This window comes from Nomascus leucogenys, chromosome 12 (assembly GCF_006542625.1).
Source record: "Nomascus leucogenys isolate Asia chromosome 12, Asia_NLE_v1, whole genome shotgun sequence".
NCBI classification, from domain to species: domain Eukaryota; kingdom Metazoa; phylum Chordata; class Mammalia; order Primates; family Hylobatidae; genus Nomascus; species Nomascus leucogenys.
Window position 1 is genome coordinate 51,796,726 of NC_044392.1, and position 13,032 is coordinate 51,809,757.

At 45.4% G+C, this 13,032-nt stretch overlaps 1 pseudogene across 1 annotated transcript in view; it reads left to right on the top strand.

The window, feature by feature from the left end:
* The first annotated feature begins 270 nt into the window (after nucleotides 1-270).
* The window catches only part of LOC100583376, a 40,412-nt pseudogene continuing 27,650 nt past the window's right edge, over nucleotides 271-13,032 (top strand). Inside the window, exon 1 of the transcript XR_004032671.1 lies at nucleotides 271-403. The product of XR_004032671.1 is annotated as a neuroblastoma breakpoint family member 3-like (transcript). The remainder of the gene's footprint in view (nucleotides 404-13,032) is intronic.

A 13,032-nucleotide genomic window follows, 5' to 3' on the forward strand; every position in this document is an offset into this window, starting at 1 on the left:
TAGTTCCCCACCACCTTTCAATCTGCTCCTCCTTGGGTCTTCCCAGTCTCCGTAAATGGCAGCTCCATCCTTCAAGTTGCTGAAGCCCCAAATCTCGATGTTAACCTTGACTTCTTTCTTTTATTTCATAGGCAATCTGAAGGCAAATCCTATTTAGACCCAGGCAAAGGTTCCTGGTGACCCAAGCTCTCACCAGCTGATCGTCCCTTACCATCCTCCTGAGGGTGTCTGGAGCTTCAGTGCTGTGTGCTCTTGGCCTCCATCCTTGGGATGCCACGGACTCCCACTGTCCAGGGCTTCCAGTGGACTCTCCGAGGCACTGACGTAGAAACTTCCCCATTCAGTGCACCAAGAGCAGCCTCACACGGTGTGGGCTGACAAGAAGGGCTGCCAGATCCAACAGGTAAAAATCCCGAGGCATTGCCAGCTCGATGGGGTCAGAGGATCCTCTTTTTATTATGACTCAGATGTGAAGGGAAGATGCCAAGGTCCCTAAACATCTCAGGGCCTTGACTGGCATGAAACAGATACTAAATAAATATTTGTTAAATGAATGAACAAATATTCACAGCATGTGCTGCCTGCAACCTGCAGTGCCGTGGTCAGGGGGAAGTGATTTTACTTCAGGAGAGGACAGTGTTCTCTCCAGGACTTTTCCTTAGTAGCTAGATCTGCATCCCTCTCCTGTCTCTTCCCCTCTCAACCCCCATTCTCTGCCTCCATTCCTCTGTGTTTCCACCCTGCTGTCCCCTTTCACCTGCTTCCTCCTCTTCAGGTTTTGTGGCTCAGCCCCTCCCTGTCCACTTGCATCCCCCAGACTAAGGCCCCTGCACTGTCCTGGGTGGGGAGATATGTCTGGTTTTAGGCAGTGCCCTCTAGATGTGTCCAGGATGGGGAAACATGGCTCAGTTGCCAGTATAATGGGTTAAAAGAGAGGCCACTTTTGAAGGCCTTTCCCATCTCCAATTCCAGAATCCTGTAGGACTTATAATTTATGGGCCACAGTGGAATTCTTGGTTCCCCAGGACTTTGTGGTGGACACCTTCTTTCACTGAGCATTCATGGGGTGACTATTAGGTACCAGGCCCTGGTCTGGGCTAGAGGCCCCATAATGAGTAAATCTCAGGTCACTACCCAATGGAACCCACCACTGCAGGCATTGAGAGGGGGAGAAAGAAAGGGGCGTGGCCTGTTTGTGTCTTTCTCACGTGGTCGCCCACTGGGTCCTGGGGGAGTGGGAGCCAGTGCAAGGAGAGAAGTCCAGTGAGAATGGCAAATGGATGATGTCAGACCCAGGGGCTGGGGTCCCCAACTGCAGCCGGGTAGCTTCTGGAGTGGACAAGGAGCAGCAGGGAAGGTCATGGCCTGGTGTTCTGGAGTCCATCATCTCATCTCATTCTTGTGGGCACCAGAACTTACCCAAAGATAAGACTCAGTGTCTTGCAACAGTGGGCCAGAGTCAGAATGTGTTTCAGAGGAGGAGGAAGGGGTTGTACCCCATGGAAACAGTATATGGTTTTACAGTAGTGCGTCTCTCTCTAATAACTAGTTAGTGTGTTCCTGTTAATGGAAAATATTGGTGGTGTAAGTTCCCCTGGATGTTCTCATCTTCATGTAAATTTGTTAACTTCCTCCCTCCCTCCCTGCCTGCCTGCCTGCCTTCCTTCCCTCCTTCCTTCCTTCCTTCCTTCCTTCCTTCCTTCCTTCCTTCCCTACTTCCCTCTAACTCTCTCTCTCTTTATTCTTTCCCTCCCTCCTGCCCACCCACCCTCCCTCCCTTCCTTCTTCCTTTCCTCCCTCCCTCTATTCTTTCCTTTCTTCCTTTCTTCTTTTCTTTTTCTTTCTTTCTCTCTTTTTCTTTCCTTTTCATTCTACTTTTTTGAATAGACCACACTGTACTGAAACCTACATTATTTACCAAAATCTCTGGAGCTGCTTCTGTCTTGCAGGCAGGGAGCTCGTCGTGTAGCCCTTAGCTCCTTCCAGCCCCCTCCTTTGATTTGTGGGTGCCACTGGGGCAGCTGCTGAGTCGCAGTGGTACCTAGTCTTCACCAAGTTCTGCCCACCCAGATGGTTTGTACCTATCCTTGCCAGAAACCTGCACTGTCTAGATTGCTGAGGCTGCTTCTACCTAACTGATCTGCTAGCTGTATTCCAGGGGCACCCCAGGGTTAGAGGTAAATGGCACAGGCATTGAAATCTCCAACTGCTGTGACTCCAGGTTGGTGCACTTCAATGCCAAGTACTAACACACAATAACAGGATGCCACCAAAACCTTGATATGGGGCTGCTGCATCCTAATTAAAAAAAAAAATAGACATTATTTTTTAGAACAGTTCTAGGTTTACAGAAAAATGGAGTGGATAGTACAGAGAGTTCTCCTAGGCTCCCCTGTCCTCCAGCACACAATTTCCCCTATTAGTATGTTGTATTAGTAGGGCGCATTTGTTACAATTGATGAACCACTGTTGATACACCATTATCAACTAAAGTCCATAGTTTACATTAGAGTTCATTCTTTGAGTTTCACAGATTATGGGTTTTGGCAATTACATAATGTCCTAAATCCCCAATACAGCATCATGCAAAATAGTTTCACTGCTGAAAATTCCCTGTGCTTCTCCATTTCATGGCTCCTCCTCTCCTCCATCCCTGACAACCGCTCATCATTTTACTATTTCTATCTTTTTGACTTTCCAAGAATGTCCTAGAGTTGGAATTGTACAGTTTTTAGGTTTCTAAACTGGCTTCTTTCTAGCATTGTGTACTTTAAGTTCCTCCATGTCTTTTCATGGCTTGATAGCTTGTTTTTTAAAATCACTGAATCAGATTTCATTGTATGGCTGCAACACAGTTTGTTTATTCATTCACTTGGTGAAAGACATCTTGGGTACTTCCAAGTTTTGGCAATTATGAATAAAATTGCTCTAAGTACTTATGTGCAGGATTTTGAGGGAATTTAACTTTTCCAAGGTGACTGTACTCTTTTGATTTCCACTAGCTATGGAGAGTTCTGGTTGCTCCTCGTCTTTGACAGCATTTGGTGAGTTCACCTTTTTGCATTTTAGCCATTCTAATAGGTTTACAGTGATACGTCATTGTTGTTTTAATGTGCAATTTCCTCACTACAAATGATTTTGAGCATCTTTTTCATATGCTTATTTGCCATCTGTATATTTTATTAATGAGGTGTTCAGATCTTTCACCTTTTTTTTTTTTTTTTTTTTTTTTGCTTTGTGTTGTTTAGTTCTCAGAATTCTTCATATATTTTGGACAGCAGTTTTTCCATCAGATTATTTTGTAAATATTTTCTGCCAGTCTGTGACTTGCTTTTTCCATTCTCTTAACAGTGTCTTTCACAGAGCAGAAGTTTTTAATTTTAATGAGGCTCAACTTAATTTTTTTCGTTAGTAGATTGTGCTTTTGGTTTTGTATCCAAGAAGCCATCATCAAACCCAAGATCCCCGAGATTTTCTCCTATCTCCTAGGATTCTTATGGTTTTGCACCTTACATTTATGTGTAAGATTTATTTTATAAAGGGTAGAACATGCATACCTGGATTTATTTATATATATATATTTTTGCATGTGGTTGTCCAGCTGTTCTAGCACCACTAGTTGGAAAGGCTATCTTTGCTGTTTTGAATTGTCTCTAAACCTTCATGGAAGGTCAGTGGGCTGTATGTAGGCCTGTTTCTGGGCTCTGTATTCTTTTCCATGGATCTATTTATGTGTGTTTTCTCTTTTCACCAACTTCACCCTATTTGGGCTACTGTAGCTTAATGTAAGTCCTGAAGTTGGTAGTGCCAAACTTCGGGGAGTTTTTCTGAACTTCATGATGAGAACCTGGTTGAGATCATTACAGTAAAACTTGGAAATGTGTGAGATTCCCCCTTAGTCTGGTTTTCAAGGAGTTTTCAGTGCTCTAGCCAGGCCACCCTGAGCTTCTAGTAATGTGTCAATACCATTTAAGTGCTCCTCCTACTTGCTGTCCCCAGCAGCTTCTCGTCCCTGTGAGCTGTGACTCCTTGTGTGTTAGCCTGTTTTTTTCATTTTTCAGGTGGCAGTTTTCCCTGTGACCTCAATTCTCTGGTCCACCCTAGAAGGGTTGGCTTTCAGTTCATTCAGCTTTTTTCTAGCTGTGAGGACAAGTCATGACCACCTAGCTCTTTCCATGTTGGAATAGAAACCCAAAAGTTCGTTTAAGGAATTACTTGTTATAAAAGTCACCCATTGTCAATGTACAACTCAATGATTTAAGTTGATTTATCGAATTGTGCAGCCATCAGCAGAGTTCAACTTTAGCACATTTTGTCACTTCCCAAATTCCCTTGAACCTCTTTGTAGTCATTTCCTAATCCCTGGTCCCCATGACTGGGTCTGAATAAAATAAATATTTGGAAAGCAGACTTCATTGTATTTACATTTTCCCGTGTTTGGGACTTTATATAGTGGTGGACTATTATGTTCGTTTTGTGACAAGTAGAGAAGAGATTGCATTCTAGGGATGGTTTTTGGGGGAACATAATAGTAGTCCTGTTTATGGCTCTCCTTGAATTGGTTCGTCTGTGCTGGTGACTGGTATTTGCTACCAAACCTTGTCTGGTGAGCACAAGAAAAGGAATTTAAAAAAATCTGCTATTAAAATCGAAGTGATACATTTTCATATAATAATATGTGGAGTTAAGTAATGAACCATCTTTATTTTTTTACTTATTCATTTATTTATTTTGAGATAAATAATTGCACTGTTCCTCGGGATGGATTGCAATGGTGTGATCTCAGCTCACTGCAACTTCCACCTCCTGGGTTCAAGTGATTCTCCTGCCTCAGCCTCCTGAGTAGCTGGGATTACAGGCACCCACCACCACGCCTGGGTAATTTTTGTATTTTTAGTAGAGACAAGGTTTATCCAATTGGCCAGGTTGGTCTCTAACTCTAGACCTCAAGTGATCCACTTGCCTTGGCCTCCCGAAGTGCTAGGATTACAGACATGAGCCATGGCCCGAACGGAACCATTTTTATTCTTTCAGAAATGTGATTGATAACAGTAAAGCCACACTCTTCACATGCCTGAAATACCCCTCATTGTCTTCTTCAGGTGGCAAGGGCTCTGGAACAGCCACATAAAGGTGAGGGCAATATTTTTACTGTAGTTCTTTGATTGATTGATTGAATCTTTTTCTTTTAGAGGGGTTAGCATCTATGTATCTAAAATTGAAATTCAAGAGGAGAGACAGGCACCTGTACTAGTTTTCTCTTGCTGCCTATTATCACATTACCACAAACCAGTGGTTTGAAACCACAGAAGTCTGGAATGAAGTGGCTGGGTTCTCTGATAAGAGTCATGTGAGGCTAAAATCCAGGAATGGGCTGGCTGTATTTTTTTCTAGAGCTGAAGCTATTTTTCCAAGTTCACTACAGATACTGAAAGACTTCGTATTCTTGTTTCTGGGGGACTGAGGGCCCTTTGTCTTTGCTGACTGTCAGCCGGGAGACACTCTGACTCCAGAGGCCACCTGCTTTCCTCCTTACCTCTCTTTTCCATCATCAACCAATAATAACTCATGGAGTCCTTCTCAAGCTCCTACCTTCTCTGAGTACAGATCCTTGACATAATTCTCTTACCTCCTTCAACCTGTGAAACTGAACAAACAGCTTATCTGTCCCTGATGTGAAATGATGGGACAGTCATAGAATAACAACTACAGTGATTCTAGTTCAAAATGAGGGAACATGGAGGGGACAAAGAAGTCACTGACCTAAAAGAGTTTGGAAATGGAGCTGGGCAAAATCCAGCAGGAGTTTCTTAATTAGGATCCACAGCCTGGGACCGACCTGCCTTCCTGTGGGTCTTTGCCTCTGGGCTCTCTGCTCTGCATTTCTTGAAACCATTATTATTTATCTTTTTTCTCACACTCTTTTGCATATGGCTCCTATTGCACTCAAAATGTTTTTGAGATTCATCCATGTTGTTTTGTGTGTCAACAGTTTGTTCCTTTAGCCATTCCATGGAATGAATGTATCACAGTTTATTGATCCATTCTTGTATTGACAGATACTTGAATGTTTTCAGTTTTTCCTATTGTGAATAAAACTGCTATGAACATTCTTGTATAAACCATTTTCTGGACATATGTTTTAATTTCTCTTGGATAAATGCTTAGGAATTACTGAGTCATAGAATAGGTAGTTGTTTAGTTCAGTAAGAATATGCCAGACATTTTTTCCCAAAGTGTTTATACTACTGGACATTCCAACCATTAATGTATGAAGGTGAGAAAGCTTTTGCTACTTCCAAAGAGGCCTCTCTATATACATGTAATTTTTTCTAAGTGGAGACAGGCTGATGACTTCAGAGACATGAGCCTGGGATACAGGACACCTGTCATCACCACCACCATGAAGTTGGGATTCAGGAAGGAGGTTAATTATGTAAGAAATCCTGTGACCAGCATGAGCTTCTGTCAGGCCACACAGGGCACTCAAGTAAACAGGGCATGGGGGGCCCTGGGGTCATGGTAAGAAAGTGTCTCATTGGTAAAACCTTTTCCCTTGGGGAGGTAAATAAATTCTTTGTTCCTTTTTGGTAGCCCTTGAAGATAAGGATGGTAAAAAAAAATTATCATATCTGCAGAAACTCAGATCTTGGAGAGATTTACTAGTTGGGAATCCAATGTCAATGCCAAGAAGTAGCTGCCAGTTGGGATCAAATGTGAGCCTATGGATCAAGGTGCAAACTCAAACACAGAGAGCTTTTTGAAAGATGCTATCAGTAGTTTTTCCAGGGAAGAGATGGGTCCTTTATTTTTCTCTCTAATCTAGCCCATATGCTTAGCTAAGGAGGTTTCTTCATATCACTTCAAATGATGATGTCCCTTGTTTAACAATTTTCTAAGCATTCTTTAGATAAGAATTTTATGGGCATTCTTTATTGCATTAGGCTTAAATTTAATGCATCTTAAGGTTTTATTGCAAAGTGTTGCCTTGTTTCCTTTTTAAGATGATACAATTTATAACATGCAAGTTTGCTGTCTGTCCCCTCCCTTTGTGTACACACAAAATGAGCAAACATGTGGCCATGAAAAGGATGGTCATAGAATTGGTTCAGTGGTTGTGAGTGCAGCAACCCCAGAAAGTCTTGTCTGAAATACCACCAGGAATGCCTGGACACAGTAGACAAAGTTTGTTCAACTGGATGCCTCAGGATACATGCTTCCAAAAACAATGTAGCTGAAAAGAAACCAGAATCACAGAATATCAGAGCGAGAGGAACATTTGGAGGTAATTCAGTACCTCCTCCTTTTCAACCTACAGGGGAGATAGTGGAACAGAAGCAGGGATGCACCTGCCTGCTGTGCCCACAATTCATTGGAGATTGTTGCGGTGAAAAATTTCATTTATGACGAAGGAGAAATAAACCCCTATCAGCTTAAATTCAGGCAGGTTTATTGAAAAGGTGAAGAAGCATCTTGCAGAAGCAAAGCATGGCTGAGGCTTGTGGGCTCTGTCTGGGAAATGAACAGCCAACAGTGGCTGATGCTGCCCCTGCCTCTGGGGCCATGTGGTTTCTTGTTCCCTGAGAGCATCTCTTGTATTCTCTTGCGTCTTCCCTCAGCCTGGCAGTCTCTGTGTACTCTTCAACACATAATTGAGCAAGGCTGTGCCAGCCCCAATGCCACCTGGCACTTTAGATCAAATTAGAAACGCATGAAATAAACTGGCCCTTTATAATATGGCTGTTGGAACAACAGTTGAAAATACAGTATCTTGACTCCTGGTTTAGTGCTTTCTGCTGAACTTTCTTTTCTGAATATGAGCACAGACTTTGGAATATTAGTGTCACCTAGCATTATTAGCTAGTATTCTCCTTTTGTTCCCCAATAACATCCCCTCCTCCTTCCCACAGATCCACTCTCCACTCATTTCCATTCTGTCTTATGCCACTCAGGGCTTACCCTTCTAAAATGCATCCCTGGCTCCCCTGCGTGCACACTTCTAGTTGGGTTTAGCAATGGGGGGCACCTGATGGAGCCTGGAAGTGAGAGGCAGGTGAGGTCTGTACTTCTTTCCTCTCCCTCCCTGCTCTGGCACTGAGTATCTGACAATAGCTGCATGTCTTACTTCAGTGGCCACTTTTCCACAGCCCCAATTCTCAGTGGGTCCCATACCATTATTTACCTTTGTTCCTTTAGCTCCCACCAAGGAAGATCCAGAGACATACTCCTCACCAAAGCATTAAGAAATGCACAGGTGAGGGGAACAGCGGCGTGCATGTAAAGGTCCTGTGGCACCTCTCCTTTGCAGGCTGGAGGTCATGGTGGGAGACGATGCATGGATTTGCCCTCCCTGCTGTCAGTGAGAAAAATAGGGTTCTGGAAGAGTAGAGGACAGGCCATGGGACTTGGCCATCTAGAAAGAAGGTGGGAGGGATTTCCTTGAGAGGCAGGGACCTGTGGTGGTTGCTAATCATCGTGAGGTATCTGGGAATGTAATGGATGGGAAATCTACAAGAAATCAATGTATGTAATAATTAGAAAAGCTCTAGTTCTGAGGACAGAGACCATAGTGGCAATTTATGACCTGGCATCCAGTTCAGATACCTGGAGCTTCTTGACGGAGGGGAGATTGGATCCCTTGAGGAAGAGTGAAGCCTTCAATGCTGCCACAAGTGTATGCTGTAAATCTTCCTTCAGGCCTTCCCCAGAAGGACCTGAAGCCATTTATGTGGGTGACCGAGGAAAGGGAAATACTCAGAGCTTCTGTGGCTTTTTGGATTCTGGCTCTGAAGAATGCTAGCCTAAGGGCACCTGTGGCGGCCATGAAAATGCACTACTTGCATCTCCAGCTGCAGGAGGCCTGATGAATCAACAGCCCCAGCTGCTAGACTCTGAATCGAGTACTTGATGACATTTCCCCCAGATCTGTACTAGCCCATGAGGAGGAAAGCCTCATATCAAGTCCTCCCAATGGAACACCCATGATGACTCATGAGGATGTCGAAGCTGTTTTCCTGTGGCAACTGTGACTTTCTTTCCTCAAAGTCTGTTTTGTTCATGCACATTAGCTGATTTATATAAAATAAGAGAATAAATGCCTACACTCCCATGAGTCTATCTTTTACTGATAAACTCTAGTTCTGAGGACAGAAGCTTGATGGAGTCAGTATAGTGGGAATTTATAACCTGGCATCCAGTTCAGAGACTTGGAGCTTCTTGACTGGGGGGAGATTGGGTCCCTTTGGGGAAGAAAGAAGCCTTCAATGTTGTCACAAATGTATCCTGTAAATCTTCCTCTGGCCTTCCCAGAGGGACCTGATATATGACATATGATACGGTGACCACCAATTCAGGGTGTTCTCATCTACTTTCAAGGATGCAATATCTTATTACTCGGGATTCACTTAGTACCAATATTTGTGTACAGCTATGCACCTTAATAGACCATAGCTAATTAGATGAGGAATGGTAGACCCAATTCAACCATACAGTCATCAACCATATCAGCATACAGGCATCCCTCTCCCACCATTTCATTCTTGTCCCCACTCCAAAGTCTTCTCCATTTTACTTGTATTAATTTTCTATTGCTCCTTCCTTCCTTCCTTCCTTCCTTCCTTCCTTCCTTCCTTCCTTCCTTTCTTTCTTTCCTTTTCTTTTCCCTCTGTGGCCCGGGCTGCAGGTAATCTACTCGGCTCGCTGCTGCCCCGCACCGCGGACTGCCTGGGACTGCCAGCGCTCGCCAGCCTGCTTTTCCTCCTTTGGCTGCAGGCGCGGTTTTGCCATGTTGGCCACGCTGCTCTCCGGCTCCTGACCCCGGGTGCTCTGCCCGCCTCGGCCTCCCGAAGTGCTGGGACTGCGGGCGGAGTCTCGCTCACTCGGTGCTCCGTGTGGCCCAGGCTGGAGTGCGGTGGCGTGGTCTTGGCTCGCGGCAGCCTCCGCCTCCCAGCTGCCTGCCTTGGCCTACCAGGGTGCTGGGATTGCAGCCCTTGCCCGGCTGCCGCCCCGTCTGGGAGGTGAGGAGCGCCTCTGCCCGGCCGCCCCGTCCGGGAAGAAGTGAGGAGCGCCTCTGCCCGGCCGCCCCGTCCGGGAAGAAGTGTGGAGCGCCTCTTCCCGGCCGCCCCGTCCGGGAAGAAGTGAGGAGCGCCTCTGCCCGGCCGCCCCGTCCGGGAAGAAGTGAGGAGCGCCTCTGCCCGGCCGCCCCGTCCGGGAAGAAGTGAGGAGCGCCTCTGCCCGGCCGTCCCGTCCGGGAAGAAGTGAGGAGCGCCTCTGCCCGGCCGCCCCGTCCGGGAAGAAGTGAGGAGCGCCTCTGCCCGGCCGCCCCGTCCGGGAAGAAGTGAGGAGCGCCTCTGCCCGGCCGCCCCGTCCGGGAAGAAGTGAGGAGCGCCTCTGCCCGGCCGCCCCGTCCGGGAAGAAGTGAGGAGCGCCTCTGCCCGGCCGCCCCGTCGGGAAGAAGTGAGGACCGCCTCTGCCCGGCCGCCTCGTCTGGGAAGAGAAGAGTGCCTCTGCCGGCCGCCCCGTCCGGGAAGAAGTGAGGAGCGCCTCTGCCCGGCCACCTCATCTGGGAAGAGAGGAGCGCCTCTGCCTGGCCGCCCCGTCCGGGAAGAAGTGAGGAACGCCTCTGCCCGGCCACCCCGTCTGGGAAGTGAGGAGCTCCTCTGCCTGGCCGCCCCGTCTGGGAAGTGAGGAGCGCCTCTGCCCGGCCGCCCCGTCTGGGATGTGGGGAGCGCCTCTGCCCGACTGCCCCGTCTGGGAGGTATACCACGGGGGCCAGAAGCAATCTGGGGGCTGGACGTGGTGGCTCACGCCTGTGGTCCCGGCACTCTGGGGGGCTGAGGCGGGTTGATCACCTCGGGCTAGGAGTTCGAGACCAGTCTGGCCAACATGGTGAAACATATGAAAAATACAACAGACAAACCAACCAACCAACTCAGTGACAACAAAACAGGTCTATCCTGGAGTCATACTCTAATTTTTTCTGTTTTCCTCCCTTTCTGATCCTTTATCCCACTTTCTTTTTCTTCCTCTTCCTTCTCCTTCTTTGTCAAATAGAGGATTGAGTTATTATCACTGATCCATATAAAGTCCCTCTGTCATTTATTTTGATTCCCACTCCCCATTTCTATTCCCCATCTTCCCATGTGCAACCTTCCTAATATGTTTGATATGCATCTTTTTGTTTGTATGTATTTTTAGAAAATGTTTATTGTTTTTGTGTGCAAAAAAATTAAAAAAAAATTTTCTATTGCTGCATACTAAATTACTGCAAGCTTTAGAGGCTTAAAATAACAATGATTTACTTTCTTGCAGTGTCCACAGATCAGAAGTTCAGGCCTGGATTACCTGGGTCTTCTTCTCAGGGCCTCACAGGCTGAAATTAGGCTAGGTTTCTTTCTGGAAGTTCTGGGGAAGAACTTCCTTTCAAATTTCCTCAGGTTGTCAGCTGAGTTCAGTTCCTTGTGACTGCAGGACTGAGATCTCTGTTTTCTTGCTGGCTGTCAGCTGGGGGCCTCTCGCTGCTCCTAGAGGCCTCCCATGTTCCCACTGCATGCTTTCTCCATCCAGCAGAGGAGAATCATCCTGCATGGAAACCCTCCTGCACTTCACATCTCTCCAGGAAGACCTCAGTCCCTCCAAGGAACTCACCTTCATTTGGTCAAGCTCATAAGATAATCTCTCTATCTTAGATTCGACTGATTTGGGATCTCAATTACATCTGCTACTTGTTTTTGCCATAAATTGTAACACAATCACAAGAGTGATACCTCATCGCTGGCTTTGTCTGCACTCAGGAAGAAGTGATTATATAAGAGCAAAGATCACTGCAGCTCATCTTAGGATTCTGTCTACCATAATACTATAAAGACACAGTAATTAAAAGACTATAACAGATTTCTACTGCTATCTGTTAGAATAAATCATATCAGACTAATCCTGCCTTCATAAACAAACATAAAATTGTTTTCAGACAGTGGACAACAGGGAGTACAACAGGAAACTTAAGGGGGAAGCCCCATGATTTCCTAGTTTTTTGTCTGGGGAGAATTTCTCAGCAGCTGCACAGTGGGCTAGAGTCCTGTCAGAGCAGGGCATCCCCACTGAGCTGAGAAGGCAGAGATCAGAGTTCAAGGCCACTGAAGAAATTGCAATCTGCAGGGCAGGGCACCAATAGGAGACAGCTGTTCAGAGGGGCAGCTCTCGAAGTCCATGTGGGGTTCCATGTGCATACTTATCAAGGACTGGAGTGTACCTGCACAAGGAAAAGACTAACAGATTTAACATAGGAGTGGCTGCTATAAAGTTGAGTTTGGACCAGAGGTACTTGTGGTGGAGAAGGGTTGGGGAATGGATGATGGAGTTCCTGCCATCCAGGGTGGGAAGAACTCATTTACACCTCATTAGCATCCAGGTATCCAACTGAGACACTAGAAAGGCTGTGCTTTAGGAATAAGTGTCATGCTTTACAATAAGGCCTATTCTAGACCAGCCCTAGTAAAGCCTAAAACCAAATCCTGACAAAATCCACAAAGGGGTGGATTGGTGATTGAGTCCTACCAAATTAGAAAGTCTTGGGAAATGCTTTTGGCTTTCCATGAATCCACTGTAATAAAACATAAACCAAGTCCACATAAGTCCAATGTGATCAGACAGTAATTTTACTGCCCACTAGAACAAAATTAATTCACACAATCAATGACACAAGTTAGCCAAGTCGACATTTAAGCAAAATACATCTAAGAACAGCTAACAAATAACTCTTCTTAAACTCACATAGAACATTCACCAAGATAGACCACATATGCTGAGACATACTTAGTGTTTTCTGTCCTTTCTCTTTGGCTCGTGTATACTGTGCTCAAACTCTTAAAATTATACAGTTTAATTATACACTTTAATGATTATACACTTTAATGCATCTCAATTGCATGTAAGTTATATTTCACTATATTTGTTAAAAGTTTATAATTAAAAAAACTGTCCTAGCTTGATTCAAGAAATCTTTTTTATATTTAAGAAATATAATTTTATATA